General features: G+C 44.2%; 1 protein-coding gene across 1 annotated transcript in view; it reads left to right on the top strand.

The window, feature by feature from the left end:
- Window positions 1-929: 929 nt before the first annotated feature.
- The window catches only part of LOC126141542 (irregular chiasm C-roughest protein-like), a 501,974-nt gene continuing 491,491 nt past the window's right edge, over window positions 930-11,412 (top strand). Inside the window, exon 1 of the mRNA XM_049915255.1 lies at window positions 930-1,171. The gene's annotated coding sequence lies outside the window, so the exon portion shown is untranslated. The remainder of the gene's footprint in view (window positions 1,172-11,412) is intronic.

Below are 11,412 nucleotides of genomic sequence, written 5' to 3'. Positions count from 1 at the left end.
TTTGAGGTGTTGCGGCTCACATATTCCTCCTGGTCTCGTTACAAGCGTACTAATCATGCCTCTTTTCTGGCTCGGGTGGTGGTTTCAAAATATGTGCAGGTATCGGTCCGTGTGTGTCGGTTTTCGATACACGCTGTGTCCAAGGTTTTCGCCGTCCCTCGTGACCAGCACATCTAGAAATCGCAGTTTCTTGTCCTTTTCTACTTCCATGGTAAATGTTATGTTGGCATGGAGGCTGCTCAAGTGTCTTAGGGAGTCACCGAACTGTTCTTCACCATGGTTCCACACCACGAAAGTATCACCGACGTACCTGTACCACGCCTTAGGTTTGCAAGTCGCCGAGTCCAGTGCCTGTGCTTCAAATTGTTCCATGAAGAAGTTGGCCACCACTGAACTGAGAGGACTACCCATGGCGACGCCTTCCAGCTGTTCGTAGAAATCGCCATTCCACGTGAAATAGCTCGCGGTGAGACATGCATGGAAGAGCTTTTTGATGTCTTGCGGGAACATGGAACCGATGTGCTCCAGAGCGTCACTGAGTGGCACTTACGTAAATAACGAAACAACACCAAAGCTGACCAGGATGTCGTTTGGTGCAAGTTTCAGTTTCTTCAGCTTCACAATGAAATGTCCTGAGTCCTTAATGTATGTGTCGGTCTTCCCCACAAAACACTTGGCCTCTCTGCTTCAGCCACACGTGGCGTCATGCGAGGTGTTAAACTCGTCGTCGGTATCAGAGCGAGAAAGCCCATAACGACTGCCCAGCCGGCGACGCCGACACCGCCGCCGACAAACAGCCGCCTTCCGCTAATCCCGCCGACGCGGTTGGAGGCTCGCGTTCCGGCGGCTTCCGGCAGGTGGCAGCAGCGGCGGTCTGGAGGCTGCGCGCGGCGCGCAGTTCGCGGACCGCGCAGTGTTGGCTGGGCAGGCGGAGCGCGTGGTCGTGGATTTGCAGACGCGCGTCTCGCGGCGCGCCTACCCTGGCAGCGGCAGGCAACCCGCGCAGCGCACAGTAGCAGGTGAGCCGCCGGTCGGCGGAGTGCCCACCGCGGCGGGCGGCAGGTGTCTCCAAGGAAACCACGACCGCCGCACAGTGCCCGCGGAAGATCCTCTATGAGCCGCCGAAAGACTTCGTGGAGAAACGTACCGCTGAACGCGCTATTCTAAAACGGTAATACTTCAAAAGCGTTAGCTGCTTTTTTAATTCGCCCTTCTGTTTCGCGCAGCCATAATGAAACGCTTTCTTAGCTCTCCTTCGTCCGTCAGACGGCCACTCCCCCTTTGATCAAGAGCTCATTCTGTCTTGGAAGAGCTCATCTACTGCTGACAGCTCCTGCTTGGACAGCTACTGATCCCAGCGGTTAAAAGTCTGATTTTCTAATGTACTCAAATCACACTATCATCTGTTACAGAACGGGTCGACGTTCTGTGGCCTGTACACAGAGAAAAATATTTTGTACATTCCACATTTATATCAAATATTACATGGGAAAGCTTATAAAGCTTTCACAAGCAACATGCACGTACAATGTATGCAGCCTTCGATATATAGTTAACTGATTAATATCCATACTTTTTGAATGCGACCCAAACGCTATACTTAACGAATAAACATGGTTGATTTAAAGACTCTATTAACATACTCCATGCGTACGTATCAAAACCATTGTGGATAGCGTAAAACATAAGTAATATTCAGGAGGTACATTATTATCTTTGCCATCTGGGCATCCTAACCGTGGTTTACCGAGGTGTCAGTATACTCCATAACTTCGTAAACAGGATCCTATCTCATATATGTTTAACTTGATCTTCCGTTATGTCTCTGATGACATGAATGGGAGTAACATTTTCAAACGTATTTTTTTCTGGTAAAGACACGAACGTATCTGACGTAAGTATATTGGGCAGTTAAGGAAAGAGAGATTGGCAAGTGAGCTCTCAAATGGATACACTCCATAGAAACTAGCGCAAAATATTTGCCTTTTATTATCCAGTCCATACACTTGCCAAAAATAACAGCATAGACATTGATAAGAGGATGGTAAAAATTTTCGCGTCTTCGATATCAGTGTCTTTGAGACGAATGAAAGGCTCTCATTCGACGAAGGGGGCGAGGGTAACCAGTCTCGCACTTATTCTTTTGACGATTCACAAAGGCATTTGGCTAAATGGAAAAGGGTAAAACCTGATTCTTGATGCACAGGCCATGAAATGAACGATGATCGACCCGGGTATTAATCCAGGGCGTCACCGTCACGCCACGATTCTAGGTCTGCGTTCTACGGCACTTACCGTTATTGAGTACTTTGGCGTCGATGACGTAAACGTTAAAGTCCATATACGTCTTAACATCGCACATACTGACATACTTTACTGTGTCGTTAGTACACCATCCGCGAATGTAAATGGCTCAGTACAAGCTATGTATCAGTTCACCGTTCGTCCGCTAATGGGTAACTGGCACGGCTGTGGATGTTTGGCCAACACGGCAGCCGGAATCGATTGACAATTTAAGAGACAAGTGATAAGGAATGACCTTTCGAAATACAATGAGATATAGTGGTTTTACTTATTCTCAATTGGAAACTTCAAAAGCGGATTTTGTCATTTACAAATTACATCGGTATTAAGAATTTTACGATACAGCTTATCTTTCCAAACGATCGATATAGTTTGACTGTGGAGTAATTTGAAGAATTGTAGGGAGTAAAACTAACTTGGCGTGATTAGGTAAAGACAAAGGTCGTCTCCTACAACGCTATTCTTAAATTACACATTTTAGTATCTGGCCACAGAAATGGTCTCATTAGCAATTTCTACTAGTTAAATCGCCATTAGAAGATGTATTTAAAAACAGAAAGAAAGAGGATTAGTAAAAAACTAGATAACTAAGTTACAAATTAAAGATTTTTACAGATTCATGTGTCACTGAATACGTTTCACTAGTTATTAGGTAACATAGTCAGGTGTACATAGTTATATATAGACGTTCAGTTTATAATTAATTTTATTAATTTATTATCGTACAGGTGCTTTCTTCTTAAATAAATAGTCTGATAATAGCCTGGTAATAAGTCGAAGCAGGTAATAATATCATATCTGGTGCCGGAGCTTGAAGTATTGTGATTAATTCCAGGGAGTCTATAAGTCTCTTACAAGATCTCCTAGATTGCATTCGAAGTCCTATCCCTTCTCCATGCTGGAAGTGTCCCGTAATCGAGAACATGCAGTACGCAAAGGCGAATCTCAGGGACAGGATCGGAAGAAATATAATTCAATTTAATGTCGAAATGTCTTTCTCCCTTTATAATCGAATGAACTGCATATTTTTATAATTTTTAGTATGTAGGTAAAGTGCCTATCAGCACAGTGCTTCTGATACCTTGGACCCATGAATTTATAAGCAATCTTTCCGACCGTGAAACTAGACCTCTTTCACCAGACTTATGGGTGGTTAATTGCGGCCCTCAGACTGCCACGAATCCTTCTCCTTCCTTTGCCTACATCTTCGTCTCAGAGGAGCACTTCCATGACAGCTCCTCAATATTTGTGGGAATTTACCCCTCGTACAAATTATTCTATTACCTTCGAAGACACTGCATTGTGTCTTACTACAAGTCCCTTCATCCTGTCGGATTTTCAAGTCAGTTTTTCCCACAAATATCTTTCCACGCCGATTCTGTGGACAACTTACTCATTTCTTATCATATCAGTTCCCGAAATTTTCTTCATCCTTCTATCTCATACCATCTCCAACATTTCGATTCTCTTCTTTTCCTGTATTCCCACAGCTCGTGATTCGCTTCCAGAAGCACCCACAGAAATTTTTGCTCTAATACAAATCTGTGTTTTGTACCTGCAAACTTATTTTAGGGAGCAGTGGCCTCTTTCACTGTGCTGGTCTGCTTCTTGCATCTCACTTGCTTACTCCGCTAGGCGTTGATTTGCTTCCAAGACAGAAAGAACAATTCGTTCACTTCATCTTCATCGTGGTCGCCAGTTGTTTGTTACATGTATCACTAATGTCGCCCCTCAGACTCCTAATTACCACTGTAGCTACGCGCAGGTATACGTCTTAATTAACGCTCACCGATGCTGCTGTGTTTCAGTTTGTCGCTCGATTGCGGCCCAACACTGTTGGCACAAAAGTCAGTATTGAGGTCAGAGCAGTAGTCGTACATGAACTAATGAATCGACGTAGCTTGTGTACTAATATCGGTAAAGCAGCGAGTTTCGGTGATTGCTGCGATACGATTTTCGCTCTCCGAGTACTGACACCCCTGTGGCCGGTGATCGTGAGGCCGTGAACAGCGCGTTGCCGCTACTGCGGGTAGTTATCTGACGGCCACGGCCACAGGCTGTGCGTTAACTGACGCCTAGCGCGCCACCCGTTTCTGCTTAATGAACCGCGAACGCTGCCTACTCTCTCCCTGTCTCTCTCTCCCTCTCTCTACCGCACACACACCGCTCGCTTTTCGAGTCGAGAAGTTAGGTTCACGATGGGGATAAAACGTTGGCGCTCTTCCACCGACCATACAAAGCCAAGGGATCTAGTCGCCGCTCTAAATAGCAGTCCTATTTATTCCTCGTTTTACGGTTGCCGAGAGTGAAATGTCTTCATTAAAAACGATAAACGCCTTGAAGGAGGTCATCTACATCTACATTCATACTCCGCAAGCCAACGCAAGGTACAGGGTGTTTCAAAAATGACAGGTATATTTGAAACGGAGATAAAAACTAAACGAGCAGCGATAGAAATACACCGTTTGTTGCAATATGCTTGGGACAACAGTACATTTTCAGGCAGACAAACTTTCGAAATTACAGTAGGTACAATTTTCAACAACAGATGGCGCTGCGGTCTGGGAAACTCTATAGTACGATATTTTCCACATATCCACCATGCGTAGCAATAATATGGCGTAGTCTCTGAATGAAATTACCCGAAACCTTTGACAACGTGTCTGTCGGAATGGCTTCACATGCAGATGAGATGTACTGCTTCAGCTGTTCAATTGTTTCTGGATTCTGGCGGTACACCTGGTCTTTCAAGTGTCCCCACAGAAAGAAGTCACAGGGGTTCATGTCTGGCGAATAGGGAGGCCAATCCACGCCGCCTCTTGTATGTTTCGGATAGCCCAAAGCAATCACACGATCATCGAAATATTCATTCAGGAAATTAAAGACGTCGGCCGTGCGATGTGGCCGGGCACCATCTTCCATAAACCACGAGGTGTTCGCAATGTCGTCTAAGGCAGTTTGTACCGCCACAAATTCACGAAGAATGTCCAGATAGCGTAATGCAGTAATCGTTTCGGATCTGAAAAATGGGCCAATGATTCCTTTGGAAGAAATGGTGGCCCAGACCAGAACTTTTTGAGGATGCAGGGACTGCAACATGGGGCTTTTCGGTTCCCCATATGCGCCAGTTCTGTTTACTGACGAAGCCGTCCAGGTAAAAATAAGCTTAGTCAGTAAACCAAATGCTGCCCACATGCATATCGCCGTCATCAATCCTGTGCACTATATCGTTAGCGAATGTCTCTCGTGCAGCAATGGTAGCGGCGCTGAGGGGTTGCCGCGTTGGAATTGTGTATGGTTAGAGGTGTAAACGCTGGCGCATGAGACGATACGTGGACGTTGGTGGACCGCAGCTGCAACACGGCGAACGGAAACCCGAGGCCGCTGTTGGATCACCTGCTGCACTAGCTGCGCGTTGCCCTCTGTGGTTGCCGTACGCGGTCTCCCTACCTTTCCAGCACGTTCATCCGTCACGTTCCCGGTCCGTTGATATTTTTCAAACAGATCCTTTATTGTATCGCTTTTCGGTCCTTCGGTTACATTAAACCTCCGTTGAAAACTTCGTCTTGTTGCAACAACACTGTGTTCTAGGCGGTGGAATTCCAACACCAGAAAAATCCTCTGTTCTAAGGAATAAACCATGTTGTCTACAGCACACTTGCACGTTGTGAACAGCACACGCTTACAGCAGAAAGACGACGTACAGAATGGCGCACCCACAGACTGCGTTGTCTTCTATATCTTTCACATCACTTGCAGCGCTATCTGTTGTTGAAAATTGTAACTACTGTAATTTCGAAAGTTTGCCCGCCTGAAAATGTTATGTTGACCCAAGCATATTGCAACAAACGGTGTATTTCTATCGCTGCTCGTTTAGTTTTTATTGCCGTTTCAAATATACTGGTCATTTTTGAAACACCCTATATATGGCGGAGCGTACCATCTATCAAGACTGGTAATTTCCTCTCATAAAAGAACAATCGTCCATATACCACCGTACGAGCCATCTCTGTTATCTCGCCTTCGCGGTTCTTACGCGAAATGTGCATTGCAGGCAGTAGAATCGTTCTGCAGTCGACTAGTAATGCCTGTTCTCTAGAGCTAGCCGCTGCGGCTGAGCAGTTCTAGGCGCTTTAGTCTGGAACCCCGCGACTCCTACGGTCGCAGGTTCGAATCCTGCCTCGGGCATCGATGTGTGTGATGTCCTTAGGTTCTACGTTATAGGGGACTGATGACATCAGATGTTACCTTTCATAGTGCTCAGAGCCATTTTTTGTATGTGTGTGTGTTTTTTTTCCTCTAGACTTTCACTTTAGCATTTCGCGAAAAGAATGCCTTCAGGGATTACCACTTGGGTTCACTAAGCATTCCAGTAACACTCGAGTGTTGATCGAACTTACCGCTAACAAATCTGTCAGCATGCATCTGAACTGCTTCGATTTCTTGCTTTAGTCCGACCTGGTGCGGATCCCAGACACGGAAGAATCGGTCACTCAAGCGTCCTCTACAAAGACCCCTTTGTAGATGAGCCACAGTTCCCTAAGACTCTCCCAAAAACCCGAAGTCGACCATTCGCCGTTCTCATTACCATGCTTACCTCCCTGTTCCATTTCAAATCACTTTCACACGTTACGCCTACAATCGACGTGTGTCAAACACCACTCTACCAATGCTGTATTCGAACATTACAGGAATGTTATTCCTTCTCATGAGTATTAGCTTTCAATTTCTGGTCGTATATTTAGAGTAAGCTGCCATTCATCACATGAAATGGAATTCTAAGTCATCTTGTATCCTCTCCTGCAGTTACTCCAAAATCACACCTTCCCATGCACCACAACTTCATCAACAAACAGACGCAGGTTGCCGCTCACCATACCCGTCAAATCATTTACGTGTATAGAAAATAAAAGCAGTCCTGACCAACGTCCCTTGGACACTCCTGACGATACCCTTGTCTCTGACGAACACTCGCTAGTGGCGACAACGTACTGGGGAACCTATACTGTATGCTCGAACCTTCTTCAAAAGTCTGCAGTGATGCATCATATCAATCGCTTTCGGAAAATCTAGGAATATGGCATCTGCTTGTTCCCCATCGTCCTTTGCTCATAAGATATCGTTCGAGAATACGGCACGCATGAATGATGCCTTGTAAATCCGTACTGATTTGTCGAAAAAAATATTATCTCTCCCATGGAAATTTATTAAAATCGAACTTACGTGCCGTCAGTCATGATAGATCATATAAACATGGAAATCAAACTTTACTGACGTAAACTGAAAATGAAGCCTTTCTGAAAACTGTCACCATTAGGTACTACGTCAATAATGAGTTGTAAAGGAACTAATCTAAATACTTACGTAAGCCCCAGCCAACAGCAATGGTCGATTTAAGACTGCAGGTGATCCTCTCGCGTCCGTAGCTCGTGATCGTGCGGTAGCGTTCTCGCTTCCCGCGCCCGGGTTCCCGGGTTCGATTCCCGTCGGGATCAGGGATTTTCTCTGCCTCGTGATGACTGGGTGTTGTGTGACGTCCTTAGGTTAGTTAGGTTTAAGTAGTTCTAGGGGACTGATGAACATAGATGTTAAGACCCATAGTGCTCAGAGCCATTTGAACCATTTTTTTTTATCCTCTCGCGGAGTACATCAACGGAAATGCTCGTTTCAGTATGCAGATCCAACTCCACAGCGTAGGATAAAACCTGAATATAGACAGCGTACTGATGTTATTTAACTATGTTAACGCACTGGCTATCCACGCGGCAAGAGCATTATTGCCCGAGTAAGCCAAGGTCCCAGGTGGGAGTCCCGGCCGAGTACATCGTTGTAATATGGCAAAGAGATAGAGGACAGTGTAGATTCCGTTCCAGAAACAAATATTCATTTTACGCTGACACATATTACTACTAACCGCAGTTTCATCTGCCCTGAAAGTTTTATTATTTTATTATTTGATGTTTTACACTACTGTGACGGCGATACCATACAGGCTGATGTAAATCATTTCGTATTATTTCACGATGGTCAGTTGATCAAAGCTGACAGTAAATGGAGGCTTATTTTTTCGGCAACTCTTCGTGACTGTGAAAAATTACTTTCTTCGGATAATTACGAGCTGTGAGGCCCGACATGAACAACGTATACTGACGCTTGTCAGTTTATTTATTACGTGGAGGGAAATCAGAAAGACAAGCGCATGGAAACAATATTGTCTTCGCATTTTGTGTTTGCGAGGAAAAATAAAGGAAAATTGATGCATTAAACAAAAATTAAAACAATTTTCTGGGTCAGAAATGCTAAGTTTATTTCACTATGCGTTTTCGTGGCGTACACATCCATCTTAGGCGTGTCAATGAATGACATTAGCATTTCTTTTCCTCGGTGGTACATTTTGTCTGCCTTTCACTGCATTTCTATATAAATTAGTTATTATTCTTACCTTGTTACCACAATATAGCTCTGAAATCTTGCGTTATATGCGAATATACGGCAAACTTAATTGATTTAACAACCGTACTGTGATGACAAGTGCCCAGAAATAATTTATTTTGTGACGAAATCAAGTGTACAGCAACCAGCTGCTTACATCGAGAAAAGAAATACTGTTGTATGCCACTGATCCACCTGAAGTTAAGGTAACGCGTCGCGGAGGAAACTCACACAGGCATATAATTGGCTTTTGTTTCATGCACATTCGCGTTTTCCCAACCACGGTTGAGCCTGGTCGAAAATAAGTTACTAAATAGAGACACTCCAAACAGTCGCCATGAATTATTGCATTTCATCACTGAGATCTGCAAGGGTACGGCCGATTCATACGTCGGGCTTGCAGGAGCCTGCGCCCGTGACGTAAATCTAGTTTCAAAAAGGAAGTAATTTGACATTAGCGTGCCCGCAATTATAATTAACTTTGGGAATAATATCGTTCACAGTGATAAATGATTTTATTACTTACAATTACCTCTTTTGGCTATTGCCATTATCAGATCAAAGCTTTGGACTCCCTAAATGAAATTTAGTGCTAATTTATAACGAATTCCATGTCGAGACAAAGAGGTAACACATTTTATGAGCAAATGATACTAAACAAGTGAATGTAGTGGCAAACTATGAAACATTATGTGTCATTATTTGTAGACATGAAGTGATATGAGCTGTGCTAGAATGTCTGCACCTTTCACCATTTGTATCCTACGTGATCTTAACATTTGCCGTCTATTAAATGAGTGTGATTTCTCGGTGGAAACCCACGTCTGGTGGATCTTTTACGAGATAGTGGTCATTTGACTCAATGGTGTCATCGGATTACGCGAGGGCCGCGACTGGAATGGACCCTTCCGTATTTGTTAGATCTGTAAGTGGTACACCAAAGCTCCAGAAATGTCCGATCTCCATGGTCCGACGTGGCTTTCAGTCTAGCTTCCCTAAAACACATCATTAATGAAACTTACTGGCAGATTAAAACTGTGTGCCGGACCGAAACTCGACCTCGGGACCTGTCCCGAGATCGAGTCTCGGTCCGGCACACAGTTTTAATTTGCCAGGAAGTTTCATATCAGCGCACACTCCGCTGCAGAGTGAAAATCTCATTCCACTTTTAATTTACCAGGAAGTTTCATATCAGCGCACACTCCGCTGCAGAGTGAAAATCTCATTCTGGACACATCGTTAATGTTCTACGGCTACTTTTTTGCGAATAACTGTGAAATACGTGACAGAGTGTACAGCTGATTGCACCGCACATTGGCATCACTTCCCATTCGATTCACGGATGCTGCGTCTAAAGGATGACAGATTTTACGTTTCTGTAGGAGAAGTTCTTCGCTTTACCTTGCGCGGACGGTCTCCAAAATAAGCTCGAAACATGCGAAAATGTTTTATAAAAAATTTAATTGACCTTATCGCAATTACTTTACATTTGATTATTAATTTCGCTTACAAGGCAACCATCTTCCGATCATTATGCTATATCTTCTGTGTTTTTATGTACACTGTAGATTACAACGTCATCGTTGGAAAGTGTTTATTGGAACACGCTCATGAGAGAGCCAAGCGTTAATGAAACTGTTAGTTACGCAAACGAGGTGACAAAGTGCAATTCTGTTCCACACTGGTTAACGGGTTTACATGAGTACAATGTTGATGTAGCCTCGTTACGAAGAGTATCACGTCAGTAATTAAAAGTTCAAAGTTAGTCAAAGCCTCCATGTCACGAAATTGATTTTATATCTCGTGACTACGATATTGTGATATAGTACTCAAAAAGCATCTCTTAATATGCGTGCTACAGAATTTCACTTTCTAAATTAGTTGGAGTAACGAATAGCTTATTGCAAGCTTGGCTCACTGATGACCATGTTCCGAGAATCACTTTCAGTGTACGGCGTTGTGGCCTGCAGTGTACGCAAACACAGAACGTCTAGCATGAGTGGTCTAAAGATGATTGTCTAGCGACCGAAAAAAGTAATCACCTGTTAAGTAATGTGCTATTGCGATAAAAGTAATGAAATTGTTTTATAATTTTGTTATTTTTTTATTCTTCTTCTTCTTTTTCTTCTTTTGCTTGTGCCATAGCCCCGCGTCGACGCAGGATCAGTAATGTAATTTGCGGATTTTTTAACTGGTGGCCAGATTCCGTTCCTATCTCCTCCGCGGAAGCCCCTGGGATGGAATACGTGCACACCGATTACCTACGTGTGGTGTCGTTGATGTTAAAGTGAGCGGAAGTTTTCGAAATATTTTCGAATCGTGCAACTGAGGCGAGACTTGGGTACCAGCCCGGTATTTACCTCGTGGAATGTGGAAAACATCCTAAAAACTACATCCAAGCTGGCCCAACACCGACCTTGTCCGTTAATCCGCCGGGATCATTCGATCCGAGGCCGGCGCATCTCTCCTCTCGGAAGCGATGCCTTAACACACACGCATATCCAAGAGGATATATACACGAGTGTTGGAACTTAAATAGTGGCAACTATTTATTCACAACCGATTCAAAAGAGTTACATGTTTGCACCTGTTACTGTCCTTCAAAGGAGTCACCAGCGTTCTGTAGAGCCCGTTGCCAGCGATGTGGAAGGCGATGTATACCGTTAGCAGAGCCTT

The sequence above is a fragment of the Schistocerca cancellata genome, unplaced genomic scaffold, assembly GCF_023864275.1.
Source record: "Schistocerca cancellata isolate TAMUIC-IGC-003103 unplaced genomic scaffold, iqSchCanc2.1 HiC_scaffold_718, whole genome shotgun sequence".
Lineage (NCBI taxonomy): Eukaryota > Metazoa > Arthropoda > Insecta > Orthoptera > Acrididae > Schistocerca > Schistocerca cancellata.
Note: the sequence above shows the minus strand (reverse complement) of the source record. Positions and strands in the feature narration are given on the sequence as shown.